We start from the raw sequence: 19,391 nt of genomic DNA, 5'->3' as shown, positions 1-19,391 counted from the left end.
CCCCCTGTTGTGGGTCCGTGTCACTACACTTTTCCCAACAGTTTCCACCAGTTCCCACATTCAGCAGGTTCTACTTTCTGGAGCGATTTGCTTGACAAAGAAATAATCCATTATTATGATGGTTTTCCAACTCATACAAAATTATAAATATATTTTAAAAATACCATCTTGTGTTAGGTGAACAAAGTAAGGGTAAAAACACAACTTCAGATGGAAAAAAGTTTATTTTCTGGCAGGGCTACAAATTTTTTTGGGGGGGGGGGTTCAGCCCCTTGAATCTCCACTCTTATGCCACCGATGAATGTTTTGTAAATCTACGAAAACTCACGCCAATGTGCAGAGAAAGGTGAGATCAGTCCAGGAACTGGGAGCTGATTTCAGGTTCTGTGGACCGACACAGATGAAAGTCTGTACATACGACAGGCCGGATGCACATCTGCTTTGTATACATGTCAAAGGCGGCGGGGTTTGTTCTGCAGATGCTGCTCTGTGACCTCTGCTGTGATCAGTGTTCTAGAGAAAATTATGCAGACTTTTCACTGCATATATTTTATTCAACGCACATGTTGGCACACACGTGCACATGCATGCATGAGCTGCTGTTATATAACGTGCAGAAGAAAACAGTGCGTGCACAGCAGCATTTCTGCTTGAACATGTGCTGAACAGGCAGCAAAACAGACTAGCCGCCTGCTGTGAGGCCTGCAGGAAGTCGAAACGGCCTCTTTGAACACTTCTGATCAAAGCAGCCGCACGATGTGAGGAATATTTTTCTGTGCGTCATCTCAGCCTTTGCTTCGTCTTTATAGAGTAGCTACAGATCAGGTGGCTCTGACTGAATATGGAATATTACAAATGGCAGAATTCAAAATACTGGGTTAATTCTCCGGTAACGGCATTACACTGACAGTAAAGTCTGGCCATGTTTTAATTACCATAAAAAAATTGCTCTGGTTGTAATTCCGTTACTGCAGAATTACCCTTTGTCACAAAAAATTAAATTACTATAAATTAGAAAGTGGCAGACAGACTGCAAACCTTCACCAAAATGACAAAGAAGAGGCATTTGAATTGTGTATTAGCAGGATATCTATAGAATTTTATGACATCATAGGTGGATTCAAAACATCACCATCTCCCTCGGACACCTGCACATCATCCTATCCCCACAAAACATCTTAAATAAACAAAGTCTAGGAACACACAGACAGCAATGATTACATAAGCTCCACCCTCTGTGGGGCTACACTCTGGGACGCACTGTACACATGAGGAACCCTGAGTGCCAGGTCAGTTGGCCTCCAGCTCACCTCACATAAATGTAGCTGTCTTCTGCTTTAAGCCTTTAACAAGTCTAATGTGGGGTCCAGTCCCAGTGGGTCTGGAGAGACGGGTTCTGGAGACAGGCGCAAGGCCGTCAGTGCTGCATATAAGAGCCTGGAAGAGGGGCAGGGTCCAAGTTAGCGGGAAGCCTTCAGTCCAGTGAGTAATTCCACACAAATGGAGATAATGATACATGGAGTGGACCTACAGTTAGTGCAGCCTGTTGAAGAAGTCAGTAAGTATGTGGTAAACGATCTTTTAAGAGCAGTTTCATCTTATTTATTTGGGAGTTTGATGATGATGTTTTAAATAAAGCTGAGAGGAGAAGTAATGGTTCTTTGATCTCAGGTCAGAAAGCCAAACAGTCATCTGGATGAAAGAGTCCTTGAAGTGCAAATAATGATGAAGAAATCCAGCAACATTACGAGGACCTTTGTTCACCCTCGACTGTCCGCTGCTATTCATTTAATGACCTCAAAACCACAGACGGCTCCAGAACCGCTGACAAGTCCAGGCTGAAATCTGAATTTGACACATCCTCTCACTCTCCAACAAAGAGCAGAATTACTTTAATGACCACCGTGTTCTCTGTGGTGATATTATTGTACCCTGCAGTGGCAGCAGAAAACATTCTGTGAAAACAAGTGGCAACAGAAGAAAAAGCTTTTTGAAATAACCATCAACGGATGTGATTCACGTGCATGTCAACAAAACCAGTAAGAAATCACAACAATTATTACAATGCTGTTAACTAACAGAAAGTCGCCAAATCGGAGTGGACCTGATGAGTCTCCTTTCAAAACAAAACAGTGTATGTAGACATTAGTCAACAGCTAACGATTCAGTACTGATGAGTTTGCAAGAGTACACAAGACTGAGACTGTTTGGACATGTGCAAAGGTATGCAGGGTATATAGAAAGTAGGATGCTGAGGATGGAGCCACCAGGCAGGAGGAGAGGGAGGCCAAACAGGGTGTATGGGGGTGCTGAGGACAGGGTGAGATGGGGACAGATGATCTGTGGTGCCCCAAATGGGAAGGAGTAGAAGACAGTCAAGACGTATATTTAGACAGACATCGACAAACTTTGTTGCTCAGACTTGTTTTGAGGTCAACTTTGTCCAAATCAGCAGTGTTCTCCTCCTGTTTGCTGTGACCAAAAATATTTGGATAATAATCCCTGAGTTGTTTCCTGTCCAGGTGTGTGTCGTATTGTTGTTCTTCCACAGATAAGTCAGCAGGTAGACTGTCTAGAGTTGATCGTAAGAGTTACATATCTCTCTGAGTTTAGTTATCGCAGAGAGGGAAATCTGTCTTAAAAGCTGAGTGAGTGTGCACGAAGCAGATGAGTGAGGGAAGCCACCAAGACATTCAAGATGGCTCTGAAAGAGCTTCAGTGGCTGTGACTGGAGCAGCTATGCACACAACACTTACAGTCGCTGCACCAGTCACAGCTTCACGTTAGAGTAGAAACCAAAGACTGTTTAACAGGTTTCCTTTTTTAAACAGCACAAAGCGCTTACTGTTCCAGCGTTCAACCATTGATACAAAAAAGGGAGTAAATTAACACAATTTTGTCATCTTCAGCCACAAAGGCAAGCACATGATGTATTGTGTAGCTCCAAACACATAACGGCACGTTCACTAAAGTTCTGTCGAAAACTAACTTTTATGCGATCATGACAGCGGTGAGAGTCTGATTCCGGTTTGAGGTACGAGTCCAAGTCGGGTCTTAAGACTCCACAGGAGGTTAAGCTCAAAGGACAGTAAACAGGTGTCTGTACTTCACAACACTTTTTATGTGCTCTGTGTTTTAAGCTGGAAAATGATGGAGGACGACTTTCGGCCTCAGGTGAAGAAGGTAGCCATGGCCATGGCGCCTCGCTCACGGAGCAGGACATCAACCACATGCCGTGAGGACTGAGGGACGCAGGGTGACACAGAGTGTGATAAACTGCACAGCAGTGATGCGTTAAAGTGATGTGATGATTTCACCGTCTGGTGTCTCTGCAGGAGTTTTCCACTACAGCAAGTTTCTGGAGTACATGAGGCAGGTTTATGACGTCGGTGCAGCGAGACAAGGCCATCAGGCAGGTCTTCATCACGCTGGACAAAGACAGCAGCAGCTACATCGAGTGGAACAAGATCAAGTAAGATTCGTTACCTCTGGATCCTTTCAGCCATTTCAAAGAATACGTCTCTATCTTTATCTCGGAATGCAAAGTTCTACCAATTACTGCCCTGCAGCTCCTGAATGAACATTCAAAGGTCAAAAGGTGCACAAGATTAAAAAATGTGGATGGATCCACAACTGTTTACAACATTCATTTTCTGCTTCAGAAAAATATGCAACACAACTATAAAGTCTAGACTGTAAACATGCTGCAGCTCAGAGTGTTACAAATATGAAGATGCAACTTTCTGACTGCAAAAATGTGAATAACCTGAAGGGTATTTGGTGCAGGATATGCATCAAAATAAAAATAAAATAAATAACATGTATTGTGCTTTAAAATAGCCACTCCACCTCAGGTTTAACACTCAATATTCCAGGATCAACATGCATCTGTCAATCATTTCCTACTGTGCATTAATGGCAAGGAAGCCCCCCCACTCCCACCAAGGAAACTGCTGATTTAAAAAAAAAAAAAAAAAAAATCAAAGTCAGACACATTTTAAAGCGAACACAAATCTTGAATTTTCAAATTTCTTTTACAGTATGTTATTATTATTATGTTGGTCATCATCACCAGCTATTTTACAAATAAATGAAATTTACTATATTGTTAAAGTAAGATGTGAATGTGGATTTCTTTTATTTGATATTGTTAATTTATTTACATTGACCTGGTGACTGTTTTTTGGGGGGGGGGGGGCACAGCCTCATCTGCTTTTCTGTAAATCAATGAATTTAAAAAATGTAAATGAAGTTAAGTAATTAATGCAGTTCATTTTTTTCTTTACGTAATAAAACAGAAAAGTAAATACACTCAATTAAAAACAACTTCTTTTTTCTTTTGGTCAGGTACATTCTGTCCGTGTTGCCTGCTGGGGGTCCATCTACCATGCTTTCTGATGAGGAGGCCGAGGCCATCATCCAGGCTGCAGACACAGGTGGAGACGGGCGTATTGATTACACAGGTGAGGACGTGACTGCGGAGGACACAGCAGGTCCTCAAAAGACAGAACAGGTCCAACACAGACGGGTAACTGACAACAACTAAGAGGACAGGATTTGTCCATAAAGGACAGGTTCGGGTCACAGAGATGGTCCACAGTCTGCTTGTGTGTGCTGCACTGAGTCTTATCACCACAAGGGTCAAGCACTGTGCCACATTTGAATGGCGGTTATGAAGCCGTTTCACTAATTCAGTGTTTCAGAATGAGAAGTGGATTTATTCACTGTGTGAACCTAACACAATTAAAGTTTCATCACCAAAAAATAATCATGTTATAACGAACAAATTACAGGTTATTTCTGTCCCGTGATTGATATTCACATTTTTATTCATTATATAATAGCAATTGTTAAACATGAGCAAAAAGACTTCACAGTACGGTTAATGTCGCTGTGACGTTTTTAAAAAAAAGCAAAAATAAATAATCTGACGTTCTTGTCAATAACAGAGTGATTAGTGAGGCAAAATCCAAACTGACGGTTCAGCACCATGGACAGCTCCGCCATCAGCATCTCACACACACACACCATCATAATTATTCATCATTCTTCTTGTTCTTGTTTTGAGGAATGATCACATATCTTTTGTCAGTTACATTGGAGACTTTTATAACAGCACTACTGGCCAAAATTAAAACTGAAGTGTGAATTTGCAGTTTTGAGGTTTGTTCTCACTCTGGAGAGACCATTGTGGGTGATAATCTTCAAGTTTTCATCAAACATGGTGAGAGACAAGAATGGGAATTACTTTTTTGTGCCTTTATAAAAGTGGACTGGGAAAAACTTTTAAACTACTTTTAAAACATGGAGGAAAAAAAAGCATAATGAGTCCTTTAAAGGTGGCTCATTAAAAACATGCAGCAGAAAAGAACTTTAAAATTAAAAAGGTTCAGTGTTTGCCATTTCCAGTCATCACCTGAAAGGACAAGTTCATTTTTGTTTTCATTATCTGTAGTTTCTCCTTCAGGGAAACTATTCATTCATTTTATTTAGGTTGCACTAAATCACAGCAGATGTCATCACACATCCAATCCAATCCATTAAAATCAAAAATGTTGCTCCAGAAGCCTTTAATTTCTTTTTTCATTATTATTAATTTTTCTGCTCTTAAAGGTGAGAACGCACTGGTTCATCAGGTAGGCCCTTAAATAGAGACAAAGATTGCCTTTTAACCCAGATTGTGCCAATTAGAGTGTCTGAAGGTTGTAAAATCTCTTGCATCATTTCTGGACATCTTCTGTCTGTTTAAAGAGGCATTCTTGTGGTATATGCAAATCTTTGACCTACTGAAAATTTGACATTTTGAAGAAAAATTGAAATTATTTATATGTAAATGAAGTCAATATTCTCACATATTGTTTCGCAAAATGGAATATGTAAGTAAGTCAGCTTCAGCTTCTCCCTTGTTTCTCTAGAGCAGGTGTGAGGTGAATCTGCATGCTGATTTGGCACAAGTTTTACACCAGATGTAACTCCACATTGAGCAGAGAATGGGCAGCGTGGGCTTGAACCGGAAACCTTCCACACTGGCAACAAGCGCGTCAACCTCTTGGACACCTCCCTTGCCCCAAAACAGAATATGTGCTGTTTGAAAAAGTGAGTTTAAAATTTTTTAGACATATAGAAATTTATATGCTAGTAAACAATTGCAGACACAACAGCCCAGAAAAACTACGGACTCTACAATTAAATTAAATAAAAAGGAGGAAACATCCAAGTTGCGCTACAAAATCTTTGCCAAAAGTAAACTTCTCAAATGAATAAGTAGTCAAAACCTTACCACACATTTGAGCAGCTTTTGACACCAACTAGTGGACGATGTGAGCATTTCAGGGCATCGGACACATTTTCTACTTGATACCCAAAATACAATAAAAAAAAAATAAAAAAATAATAATAATAATAATGTCAGAAAATACATGAATAAACAGTCAAGACTTTGCTGCACATTTCGACAGCTTTTGTCGCCATCTAGTGGGCGATGTGAGCATTTCAGGGCATCTGGACATTTCCTACTTGAAACCCAAAATTCAATTTTTTTAAAAAAAGAAAGCAATGTCAGAAAATACATGAATAAACAGTTGAGACTTTGCTGTACATTGCCGCCATCTAGTGGGCAATGTGAGCATTTTGGGGCTTCTGGTCCATTTTCCTGGTTGTGAAACCCAAAATGCGGTATTAAAAATAAAGCATTTATAAATATCAGAAATGCATGATATTTTTTGGCACACAGAGCTTTGACATCCCAGTAATGTATAAAAATTTCAATTTTGAGTGTTTTACAGTTCTTGAGTTTTAAGATACAAAGTTTGCCAGCATAACAGTTTCTCTTGACAAGCCCAACTTTTTGCTGTGAATAAGAAAAGTTTGTCTTGTATCAAGTTTTTGTTTTTGTCTGCTGTGAGTTTCACAGTCAAACAGTGACGTTCAGACCGCTTACATGTGGACTCACGTCTCTCCCAGAATTCTCCAACTTGCTGAAGACGGACATGAAGCCGAGGAAGTAGAGGTCACACAGAGGTCGGACAAACAGCACTTTCCTGAGGGGAATACTTTCTCCACGTCGGGACCTCCACAAACATCTGAAGATGAGGGGAAAAAAAAATTAAAGTTTGGCTCAAACACATTAAAGTTGCACATGCAAGTTAATTTTATTTAAACACACACACACACACACACACACACACATACGTATTACCTTTAGTTAAGATAAGAACATTTAATTTTTTCTGCTCTGATGACATTAAACATTGAATCAGACAAACGCAGGCTCGAGAAAATATTAGAAAATGTTTTCTGCCAGTGTGTTTTTAAGAAAAATGATTTAGTTAAAGTATAACATGACATCAAGTCACAGCAGGATCAGTGTCATAAAATAATAAACTCCTGCTCAGCGTTAGATGTTACTGAGTTCAGCTGCTGGGCCACTTCAACATTATACAGCAAAACAGCTGCTTCTCAGTCAATATGACAAACTGACAGTCACAGAGTAACACTGCCCCCTTGTGTTTCCAATTATAAACAGAATTTTTACCTTTTATCCACCCATATACTTTGTGATGTCATAAAGCCAGAATATTAACCAGTGGCAGACAGAAAACCTCTGCTAAAGTTCATTAAATAAGCTGATAAAGAGTTCATGTGCAACCAAGAACCGGATATCTACCACCTTATGCATTCTGAGGTCTCTTACCTGCAGATGAGTGATCACATGACCTCTGACCCTCCAGCGTCAGTTAGTGGAGGTAATCACGTTGCCTCCTCATGTTTCTCCCCACGATGTCACAGGTGTGAATGTAATTTGGCTCTGATACTTTAACCAGATTTGGTTCCTCATGATTCCAGGAAGAAGAGAGTATTTTTCACATGAGGTGACGCATGTGTGCGTTTTGTTATTATTAGACATGTGCTCAATGACAACATTTGCATGGCTTTCAGAAATGTTTTGTTTTGACAGTTTGGTGATCTGAGCCTTTAATCTTGGGCACATGATTGACAGCTGCACATGGTGCGAGCACACTGCCACCCACTGAACACTCTGAGTAAAGCAGAACTTTTGTTTGGTGCCGTTCCAATGAGATTTATAAAGACTGCCTGAAGAGAACATGTACATTTCCACAGTCATTGATGATATGGGGCTGCATGTCAGGTAAAGGCACTGGGGAGATGGCTGTCATTACATCATCAATAAATGCACAAGTTTATGTTGATATTTTGGACAATTGAAAGGATGTTTGGGGATGATGAAATCATCATAGAGCAAAACTGCAAAAACATTCCTTGCAAAAAGACACATAGGGTCAATGTCAATGAGCAGATCTTATTTGATGCAGGTGTTAATTTGGGGGATGAAAATTTACAGGGTGATTCCATAATTTTTTCCTCAGAATTGAGTGATTCCATATTTTTTTCCTCTGCTTGGTCTAAAAAAGTAACCGTTACTGACTGCCACAATCTTTTTTTCTTGATTTCTTATAGTGTTTCTTAAAGCCAGAAAGTTGCCATTTGAAATGACTTTAGTTTTGTGTCATGTCTGTGATCTGCTTTTTTTCTACAAAATTAAACAACTGAATGAACATCCTCTGAGGCCGGTGATTCCATAATTTTTGCCAGGGGTTGTAGTAGTCATGCTTTTATGTTGTGTTGACTCTGGTTGCTTTAACTTGCGGGTTTTTGCCTTCCGCACTCGTGTGTTCCCACACATCCGTGTTGAATTGGTCTGCGTCTTTTATCATCGCTGTTAGGACGTCTCCAGATTGTACTAGGTTCTGCCCGGCTCTCTAGCATTCCAAATTATTGTGTTTTTGAGTCCATGTTACTGACCTTTGCAGAATCCTGTTTTTGTTCTGCTTTCTGTTTTTGACTCTGGTTACTGTGTTTGGATTCCACATTACAGATTTTTCATCTGTCGTTTTTGGACTCTGCAGTATGAGAATCTCTGGTTATTGAACCCTGTGTTTTGAAAAAACTCTGCTGACTAAATCCTTGAAAGACTGTTGCCAGAGTGCAGTGTTTACTGAAGGCTGTCTGATTTTTGGATTACTCTTCTGTCCCCCCCCCCCCCCCCCCCCCACCTTTTCAGAAAAACTGAGGCTGTTTTGGATTGTTTACGGTTCACCTGACCTGAGGCTGTGTTTTTGACCTGAGCATGCTGTGTTTGCTGCTGCCATCTTTGTTCCTATTCAGACCGTGCTTCATTGTGGTTCTCTGCGCTGGGGTCCTAGATTCATTACACCCAACCTTGTGGTTTTGAGCTGGTTGAACAGGACTGTTAACCCAGCCATCAGTCCTTCATTTCTCATCAATTTCTTATTGATAATGTGCATCTGTGCTTGGCAAAATGTGGCCAACATTCCAGAAGCCTACTATTGAAAAACAAGTGTTCCCATTGTGCTAACTGACCGATCAATACATGAACATGAAGCAAAAGAATGTTCAAGTGAAAATCAGATTTGTTGCTTGCACCCCAGAAACAGTTTGTCAGTGAACAAAGATGTTGGACTCAATCTGGACAGGCTGTCAGATGAAATACTCCTTTAATCCTCAAGCAGAGCAGGTAGCGACCTGTTCTGTTCAGTAGGGTAAGGATTTGGTTGAGTTATATGTAGACATGGGTTTGAGTCCTGGTCACTCTACCTGTCTTTGGTTTATTCCCGGTTGGTCTACTCTAAAATTCCCAGTTTGTCTACAGCTAGGTTCCCATTTCGTCTACTCCCATTTTGTTTTGGATTTTTATGGAAATGAAACTTAAAATTCAACTTTTAGTTGATTTTTTTTTTTTTTTTTTTTTTTGCATGAAATTAAAGAACTAAACTTCTACAATATCTTAAAACATAGCTTTCTAAATAAACTAAAAGAGTAATATTAATGACTTATTTTTGTCTTTAATATAGCAAGTGATACAAATACAAAAGAAACTCCAGGCTAACCCTGAATAAAACGCTGAAACGCTTGGTTCATCTAATCATTACAATCTCTTATAATTTAAAATCTTGTAAATAATAAAGAAAAAAATCAGGAAAATACGAGAGTAGATGGAATGGCACTACTCTACATTTCTGAGAGTAGATGAAATGGGAGTAGACCAAACGAGAAGTTATGCTATCTTCATCCTTGTCTCAGTCAACCCAGCTGTAACTGGGGCCTTGGTAATCTGCGTTGGACTGGCGTCCCCTTCAGGGGAGTCGTAGACTCCTATCTGCTTGAAGCTACACAGCAGGGATCAGCAGCGGCACCAGCAGAGCTGGGACACAACTCACAGCTGAAAACGAAGCATCGTCGTGCTCAGTTCAGGTCCACCATATACAATGAACAAATCACACAAACATCTCATTCTCCCAGAAACAGTCGGATTGATTCCTGCTCAGATTTAAATGCTCAATCGTCACTCAGCAGTTTAGAAACACAAAGCAGCAAGCTGCTGTGTTGTACCAACTCGTCACTTCATTGACGTTTCCTTTGTGTTGCATCAAAGCATTCGAGCTCAGCTGTCAACGCTGGAAGTTGAAGACATTCACGTCCTTTTGTTCCTTCTCTTCCTGTCCTCGATCTACCTAGAATTTACATGCAGTCGTCCATCTTTGGCCTGAAATAGCCTGTTATCCAATCAGAGGCCATTATTCCCATAATGCTGCGCCGTCTGTTTCGCACAGGATTGTTACAGACGTTTCTGTGCACAAACGAGCACAGAAGCTTTTAGCAGTCAGAGACGACTGTGAACCAGCCTCACTTACAGACATGAACAATTACGCGCCGAACGAGCCATCTTGCAGACCGAGAAGAGACACAAGGAAAAACAAGCTCCCATCAAGAAAAAACCACCAGTTCAGACCACCACAGAAAGTTCTTTCATCTTTCAAACGGCGTTCGTGTGCAGCGTTTAAAACGCCATAATCTGACATGAACTTAAAGAAGCAGATGAAGTGAAATTGTGTGATTAGACACACTGCAGATTTTTGTTGACAAAAAAAAAAAAAAGAAAGAAAGAAAGAAAAAAACACCACCTTATTTATTCTGCAAGATCCACTTTTGGTCAAAAACCACGACATGTTTATGGACCAGCTCAGAAATAAATATTGTTGTCTGCATTGACGTTACACGTGTGTGTCCGTCCATCTGGAATTAATGCTCAATGACCATCCGGTGCATTTTCTCCCATGTTTGGTATCAATTGATATTGATATCAATATCGATATCAGTATCAATTGATATTGATACTGAATTTGGATAGTGATGGTAAATGGTTATTGCAATGTTTTCATTTTGGATTTTCCTATTTTATTACCACTGCCAACAGTGTTAGGTGGAGGTTATGTTTTCGCCCTTGTTTGTTTGTTTGTGAACAGACTGGAACCCACAATTTTTCATAAATTGTGATGAACTTTTTACAGAGGATTCCTGATAGGCAAGAACTGATTCAATTTCAAGGCCATAGGTCAAAGGTCAACGTCAGGAAATATCTTGAAAAATTGGGGAAAAAAAATCCTTATCCTTTAACATGGAACAAATTTTCAAAAATTCATAACTCTGTCAAAAAAGATCAAATTTCTTTCCTATTTGACAGCGTTAAGTAGGATGATATCCTTTATCAACTGACGATGTTTGATCCGGATCTGATCAAGATTACAGATTTTGTGCCCATTTAAATTTAACATTGAAAACCCCTTTTAATGTATATTTTACATTATATCTTAATCAAACGTGCACCAATCACTCTCATATTTGAAAGTGAGGTGCAGACTGGCACTCAGTATCACTTGACAAAGTTTGATCTGGATCTGATCCTGATTGTGGATTTTGTGGACATTTGAATTTAATACTGAAAACCCCATTTAATGTATATTTTACATTAGATCTTAACCAAACATGCACCAGTCACTCTGATATGTGAAAGTGAGGTGCAGACTGGCACTCAGTATCACTTGACAAAGTTTGATCTGGATCTGATCCAGATTGTGGATTTTGTGGACATTTTAATTTAATATTGAAAAGCCCATTTGGTGTACATTTTGCTTTATATCTCAATCAAAATTACCTCACTCACTCTAATTTGTGACAGTGAGGTGCAAACTGGCACTCTGAATAAATTGGCTAAGTTTGATCTGCATCTGATCCATATTGTGAATTTAGCGGATATTTGATTTTAACACTTAAAAGCCCTTTTGATCTATATTTTTGCTTTATATTCTAGCTTATGAAAAGCCACTTCTAACAGGACTTTCACCTTCAAAATTATTTCCAAGGTACAAATTTGTGGAATTGGAAACTGATGTTGGTGGAGGTTTGCCCTCTATGAGCGTGGTGCTTGAGTTTTTTATTACTTTGTGGGGGAGGACAGTTGTTTTTCTTCCATTTTGCTCAGGGTCGCCACAGCAGATCCAGTCACCTGTACATTTTGGAAACATATGGTGGAGTATTTGTGAAATTTTGAAATGAACCAACCATGAACATGTGAAAGTGATTGTGTCTCTGCCACAGTCAACCGCTGTTCATATTCTGTATTCATCGTACACTTCTGAATTTGCACTTTTTATTCAGACTTGTTCTTGGTCATCAAACTTGAATTAACAACCATCTGGCTCTTTTGCATTTTTCTTTGCTAAATGTGAAGAGTAAATGCTGCACCAAAGCGAAGCGCAAAATGATGGGGTCAAAGCGTGTATGGGAGTATCTTTATGTCAGAAAGAAGCTTAGATTATAGATTCATTGTTTGGTGTTAAAATGCTTAAAGACCAAAGAATACATGAGTCAATTACCTCAAAAAAATAAAAATAAATTGGGCCTCAGTATAATGTGTAGACATCTGCAGCATTCCTGCCTGAAACTAACACAGCACACTGTGACACCAATTCTGACTAACAGAGCGGCCGTCGACCCTTCTACGCCTCCCTCCACAGCCTGCTCCTGCAGATCCTGAGAGCACTCAGACTCGGGGGTTTTAGCGATTGGATAGAAGAAGTTCTGCTGGTATTTCAAACACAGTACATCTTGTTTCTCATCTGTTTTGTGGCCATATAAATAGAGTTTTGCTGCTGCTACGGCTGCTGCTGCTACTGCTGCTGCCAGGAGACACTGAGAAATATGAAATGGACAACCTGGGTCCTGGGAAAGTAGCCAGCACAGCCAGTTAAAAGGCCCCCACCATCCCTGATTCATAGCTCTACCCTTAATAAGCTGTGATGCCATCTCTGCCTGCCCTCTATGCAGAAGTCATCACAGTTCAGAGCACTTTCCTGATTCCATATTCCCATCATCATCTCCTTCAGGCTGCTACTCCACATGCATCTGTCTATTTGCTTCCTGTCACTTCACCATCGAGCCCATGCAACCGATCAGACGTTATAAAAATTAAAGAATATAGTCAGTCACTAAAGTATACATGGCATCATACTAGACGGCAGCAGATACACATGGTGTGGGCACCATCCATCCATTCGTTCATACAAACATGTGCCACCATTTCTTCAAGGCCCTTGTGTCCAAACTAACCAAACATCGCACATGCGTAGTCCTAGTGGAAGAAGGAGCACCATAGCAACACCATATTTGCATTTTAATTGGGTCACAGGGTCAGTGAGTGTAAAATTTTATTTATGTGATATTTCTTGAGATACACACACACAAGTTTGACACTAAAGCTGACTCCCCGTAACCCGCTTGAAATCGGATCTTACGATTCAGGTCATGAGGTCATTCAGCGCAGAATTTTACCCAGATCTTATCAAGAAATGTTCCCATTTATGGCTTCTTGTTTTTAAGAAAATAAGAAACATTTTTTAAAACATACTGAACAAACATGTCCTCAAACATCAAAATAGGAATAAATGGTTTGCTGAAAACAAAGACTTTCATAGTAATAGTGATTTTAGGCTGAGCTGCAAAAACATTTAGCTATAAATCAAACAAACAATTTGTAATAATGAAAATTAACAAATGATTCATCTCTGAATGTGTTTCAGATTTGTTTAGAGAAAAAGGTGTTGCACTCCACCCATCCTGCAGGATGGACTTTTATGACAAACTAAGCTGCTATATCTGTCTGCCTGGGCAGTTGCCATCCAGGATGAGGGGCGGTTTGGTGATGTGGTGGATGTAGCGGCACCCTGTGTCAGTCTGTGCTGACTTGCTTCCACTCTGAGGATGTGAAATGCCCTCATACAGTCCAGACACAAGCTTTTATCGTGTATAAAATGATGTTTTAATGCTGTATTCATATGCTGACAGTAGAAAAACTGTCCTGCAGGTCTGAGTTGGTGGTTTAATCCCAAAACTTTAAAATGACAAGTCATTTCAGCACCATGGCCAGCTCCAATAGCTGGAACAAAAAATATTATATATAATACTATTTTCAGTGACACTTGGGAGGAAAAGAACCCACTTTTATGAACCAAACTTTTTTTTTCCCTTTTTATAAGCCAACTGCATAAAAAACCAACACAGTGGAAAAGATGTAGAATTTATATAATGTATTTAATTACTGTGTTATAAAAAAACATGCAGGGGAGTGTCATAAAATATATATTCATCTCTTTTTTAAAAGGTAGCAGGAAGCCTAATAAAGCACCTTTAGATGCAGTCATAGACTACACACACTGGAATTCAGTTTTTTGGCACACTGAAAACAATAAACCCTTATTATTGCTTTTAGATTTGATGATATAATTTTCATTAAATCATTTGTAATCCAAATCAGACTGCTGTGCATTTGGTTACCATGGAACCAGCTAAATGACAGGCCAGTAGCTGCTTCTTACATACTGCAAAATGACGATCAGTGGATTGTGTTTAAAATGAATACATTTATAGGAAAAAAAAATGGCAGAACCCTGCACTCTGTTCATTATCTAATCATGTTGTTCTGTAGCGTTAATTGCAAAAATCCAATTACATTGCTCCTCTGCTTCCATCTTTCACTTTTTAAATTTTGATCAGCTACATCGTCACAATGCTCACTCAGACCTGTGAGGGACAAAAGCATTTCCTCACAATAGCTTCTGAAAAGCAGCATTTACACACAGTTGGAAGCCAAAAACAGATATAATTCCAACAAAACATGGACACTCCTACACAAATATCTTATTCCATTTTTCCCAACACGGACTTTTTCAGCAGCATTTTAGTGCATCATAAAATGATTCACTCAAAACAAATACATGTAGTACTTCTAAAAATACACAGCTCTACACTTACAGATGTGCTTGAAGCACCGAAGTATTTAAGCTCCAGCACAGTAGTACAGATGTTGCACACACACACACACACATACATATATATATATATATATATATATATATATATTATATATATATATATATATATGCATATATATATATATACATATATATATATGCATATATATATATATAAATATATATACATATACATACATATATATATACACACACACGCAAAATAGCCAATTGGCATATGTGTGTGTGTGTGTGTGTGTGTGTGTGTGTGTGTGTGTGTGTGTGTGTGTGTGTGTGTGTGTGTGTGTGTGTGTGTGGTGTGTGTGTGTGTGGGTGTGTGGTGTGGGTGTGCGTGTTTATGGCTTCAATCACGTAAAAACCCGGGAGAGCTGACATTTGCCATTTGGTATGCTTATTTATTTTGGGTCAAGGATGAATTGTCTGAAAACATAAAGTTGACAGGACAAAATTTTTGGAAAAAATAGCAATTTCAGCCAATAAACAATGGATGTTGTACTGCAATGCACTGTGGGAGGTTGGGGTTTTGAGATTTTAAATGTTGTTATTGTGGTTCATGTTAGATTAACAGTGTTGTTAGCGTGATTGATTTATTGTGTTTTTGTAGTCCAAATGGTTTAGTTGGTTTAGATAAGTGTTATGTTGTTGTCACCATGAGTGAGTTAAGTGTCATGTTGGCACCATGAGTTAAATGTGTAGTGTTTTTAATGTCTTCCGCCGCCATCTGCATTTGTCAAATTAAAAGAATCTTCGTACAGCAGAATGCAGAAAAGACAAACAGCTGTCTGTGTGTGTGTGTGTGTGTGTGTGTGTGAGAAATTTTAATCACGCACAAACTGGGGACAGCTGACATTTGCTGTTTGGGTCAAGGATAAACGGAGTCATAACCAAACATTGATAGGACTAATATTTTTAGAGAAGCTATATATATATATATATATTTTATTTTTTTTTATTTTTTTTTTTGCCAACAACACTGAACAATGGATACTGATATTTCCATTCTGGACTCACACGCCAAACCAGCAGAGGACGGTAAATCATCTTTATATTAAAAGCATGAGTGTATGATTTTATTTAGTAAATTCAAAGTATGTACATAATATAATTGTAAATACCTTAAAAATACATGGATGAGACAAGAAAATGAAGCACTTATTTCCTTTGTGATCCATTTAAAAATCAAATGACAAAATAAAAGTAATAATATAATAATAACAGTACAACAACAACAACACAAAATATAATAATAATAATAATAATAATAATAATAGTGTGTATGTGAGAACTTAAACCATTTATAAATACATTAAGACAGTAAACAAACATTAAAAAAAAAATTATGTAATTAACAAGGGTTGAATTCTTCTTCTAAAAATTGTTGAGGTCTAATGTTCTTAAAACATTCTGGAATCACACAACACAATGTGTAGTACAACCCCTGGCAAAAATTATGGAATCACCAGCCTCAGAGGATGTTCATTCAGTTGTTTAATTTTGTAGAAAAAAAGCAGATCACAGACATGACACAAAACTAAAGTCATTTCAAATGAGAACTTTCTGGCTTTAAGAAACACTATAAGAAATCAGGAAAAAAAATTGTGGCAGTCAGTAACGGTTACTTTTTTAGACCAAGTAGAGGGAAAAAAATATGGACTCACTCAATTCTGAGGAAAAAATTACGGAATCATGAAAACAAAGAACGCTCCAACACATCACAAGTATTTTGTTGCACCACTTCTGGCTTTTATAACAGCTTGCAGTCTCTGAGGCATGGACTTAATGAGTGACAACAGTACTCTACATCAATCTGGCTCCAACTTTCTCTGATTGCTGTTGCCAGATCAGCTTTGCAGGTTGGAGCCTTGTCATGGACTATTTTCTTCAACTTCCACCAAAGATTTTCAATTGGATTAAGATCCGGACTATTTGCAGGCCATGACATTGACCCTATGTGTCTTTTTGCAAGGAATGTTTTCACAGTTTTTGCTCTATGGCAAGATGCATTATCATCTTGAAAAATGATTTCATCATCCCCAAACATCCTTTCAATTGATGGGATAAGAAAAATGTCCAAAATATCAACGTAAACTTGTGCATTTATTGATGATGTAATGACAGCCATCTCCCAGTGCCTTTACCTGACATGCAGCCCCATATCATCAATGACTGTGGAAATTTACATGTTCTCTTCAGGCAGTCATCTTTATAAATCTCATTGGAACGGCACCAAACAAAAGTTCCAGCATCATCACCTTGCCCAATGCAGATTCGAGATTCATCACTGAATATGACTTTCATCCAGTCATCCACAGTCCACGATTGCTTTTCCTTAGCCCATTGTAACCTTGTTTTTTCTGTTTAGGTGTTAATGATGGCTTTCGTTTGGCTTTTCTGTATGTAAATCCCATTTCCTTTAGGTGGTTTCTTACAGTTCGGTCACAGACGTTGACTCCAGTTTCCTCGCCTTTGTTCCTCATTTGTTTTGTTGTGCATTTTCGATTTTTGAGACATATTGCTTTAAGTTTTCTGTCTTCATGCTTTGATGTCTTCCTTGGTCTACCAGTATGTTTGCCTTTAACAACCTTCCCATGTTGTTTGTATTTGGTCCAGAGTTTAGACACAGCTGGCTGTGAACAACCAACATCTTTTGCAACATTGTGTGATGATTTACCCTCTTAAGAGTTTGATAATCCTCTCCTTTGTTTCAATTGACATCTCTCGTGTTGGAGCCATGATTCATGTCAGTCCACTTGGTGCAACAACTCTCCAAGGTGTGATCACTCCTTTTTAGATGCAGACTAACGAGCAGATCTGATTTGATGCAGGTGTTAGTTCTGGGGATGAAAATTTACAGGGTGATTCCATAATTTATTCCTCAGAATTGAGTGAGTCCATATTTTTTTCCCTCTGCTTGGTCTAAAAAAGTAACCGTTACTGACTGCCACAATTTTTTTTCCTGATTTCTTATAGTGTTTCTTAAAGCCAGAAAGTTGCCATTTGAAATGACTTTAGTTTTGTGTCATGTCTGTGATCTGCTTTTTTTTCTACAAAATTAAACAACTGAATGACATCCTCCAAGGCCGGTGATTCCATAATTATTGCCAGGGGTTGTATTAGCAGCCTGACGTTAACCACCACGTGTTATTTGCTCACAAACGGGCTGAACAAGCTACGTCGTTGGTTTGAGAAGCTACATGTCAGCTAAACTAAGCCAGCATAAAATGCAGTAGCTATATCAAGGCTAATAACTTGCAAAGAATAGCTTATTTAAACTACTCAGTGTCGTCTTCCATCCATCCAACAATCAATCTCATTTTGGAACACTTTAAACTTTAGTAAAGTATTTTTTATTATTATGTGACAAGGCTAGCTAGCATAACAGCCATTTTAGATAAGAATTGTTATGATACAAGACTTCAAATTGAATGTAAAAGCAAACTTGTGTGAGACAACTTTCTGAAACTATCTTCTACTAGAAGTACACAAATCAACTCTAAAAAATGCTTAGTTTGTGCAACTTAAATAGTTGAGTATTTTCAGCATGAAAAACTTCATGTGTTTTGCAGATTCACAGTTTAGTAAGTTGATAACTTAGAAGATCAATCAATCAATCAATTTTATTTATATAGCGCCAAATCACAACAAACAGTTGCCCCAAGGCACCTTATATTGCAAGGCAAAGCCATGCAATAATTACGTAAAAACCCCAAGGGTCAAAACGAGCACTTGGCGACAGTGGGAAGGAAAAACTCCCTTTTAACAGGAAGAAACCTCCAGCAGAACCAGGCTCAGGGAGGGGCAGTCTTCTGCTGGGACTGGTTGGGGCTGAGGGAGAGAACCAGGAAAAAGACATGCTGTGGAGGGGAGCAGAGATCAATCACTAATGATTAAATGCAGAGTGGTGCATACAGAGCAAAAGAGAAAGAAACACTCAGTGCATCATGGGAACCCCAGCAGTCAGTCTAAGTGTATAGCAGCATAACTAAGGGATGGTTCAGGGTCACCTGATCCCCCTAACTATAAGCTTTAGCAAAAAGGAAAGTTTTAAGCCTAATCTTAAAAGTGGAGAGGGTGTCTGTCTCCCTGATCTGAATTGGGAGCTGGTTCCACAGGAGAGGAGCCTGAAAGCTGAAGGCTCTGCCTCCCATTCTACTCTTACAAACCCTAGGAACTACAAGTAAG

The 19,391-nt window shown here is 38.9% G+C and overlaps 1 pseudogene; it reads left to right on the top strand.

Moving 5' to 3' along the window:
• The first annotated feature begins 3,147 nt into the window (after positions 1-3,147).
• On the top strand, positions 3,148-7,007 carry LOC117530628 (annotated as a pseudogene).
• Positions 7,008-19,391: the final 12,384 nt, after the last annotated feature.

The sequence above is a fragment of the Thalassophryne amazonica genome, chromosome 18, assembly GCF_902500255.1.
Source record: "Thalassophryne amazonica chromosome 18, fThaAma1.1, whole genome shotgun sequence".
Taxonomy (NCBI): Eukaryota; Metazoa; Chordata; class Actinopteri; order Batrachoidiformes; family Batrachoididae; genus Thalassophryne; species Thalassophryne amazonica.
This window is presented reverse-complemented; position numbering and strand designations above follow the sequence as displayed.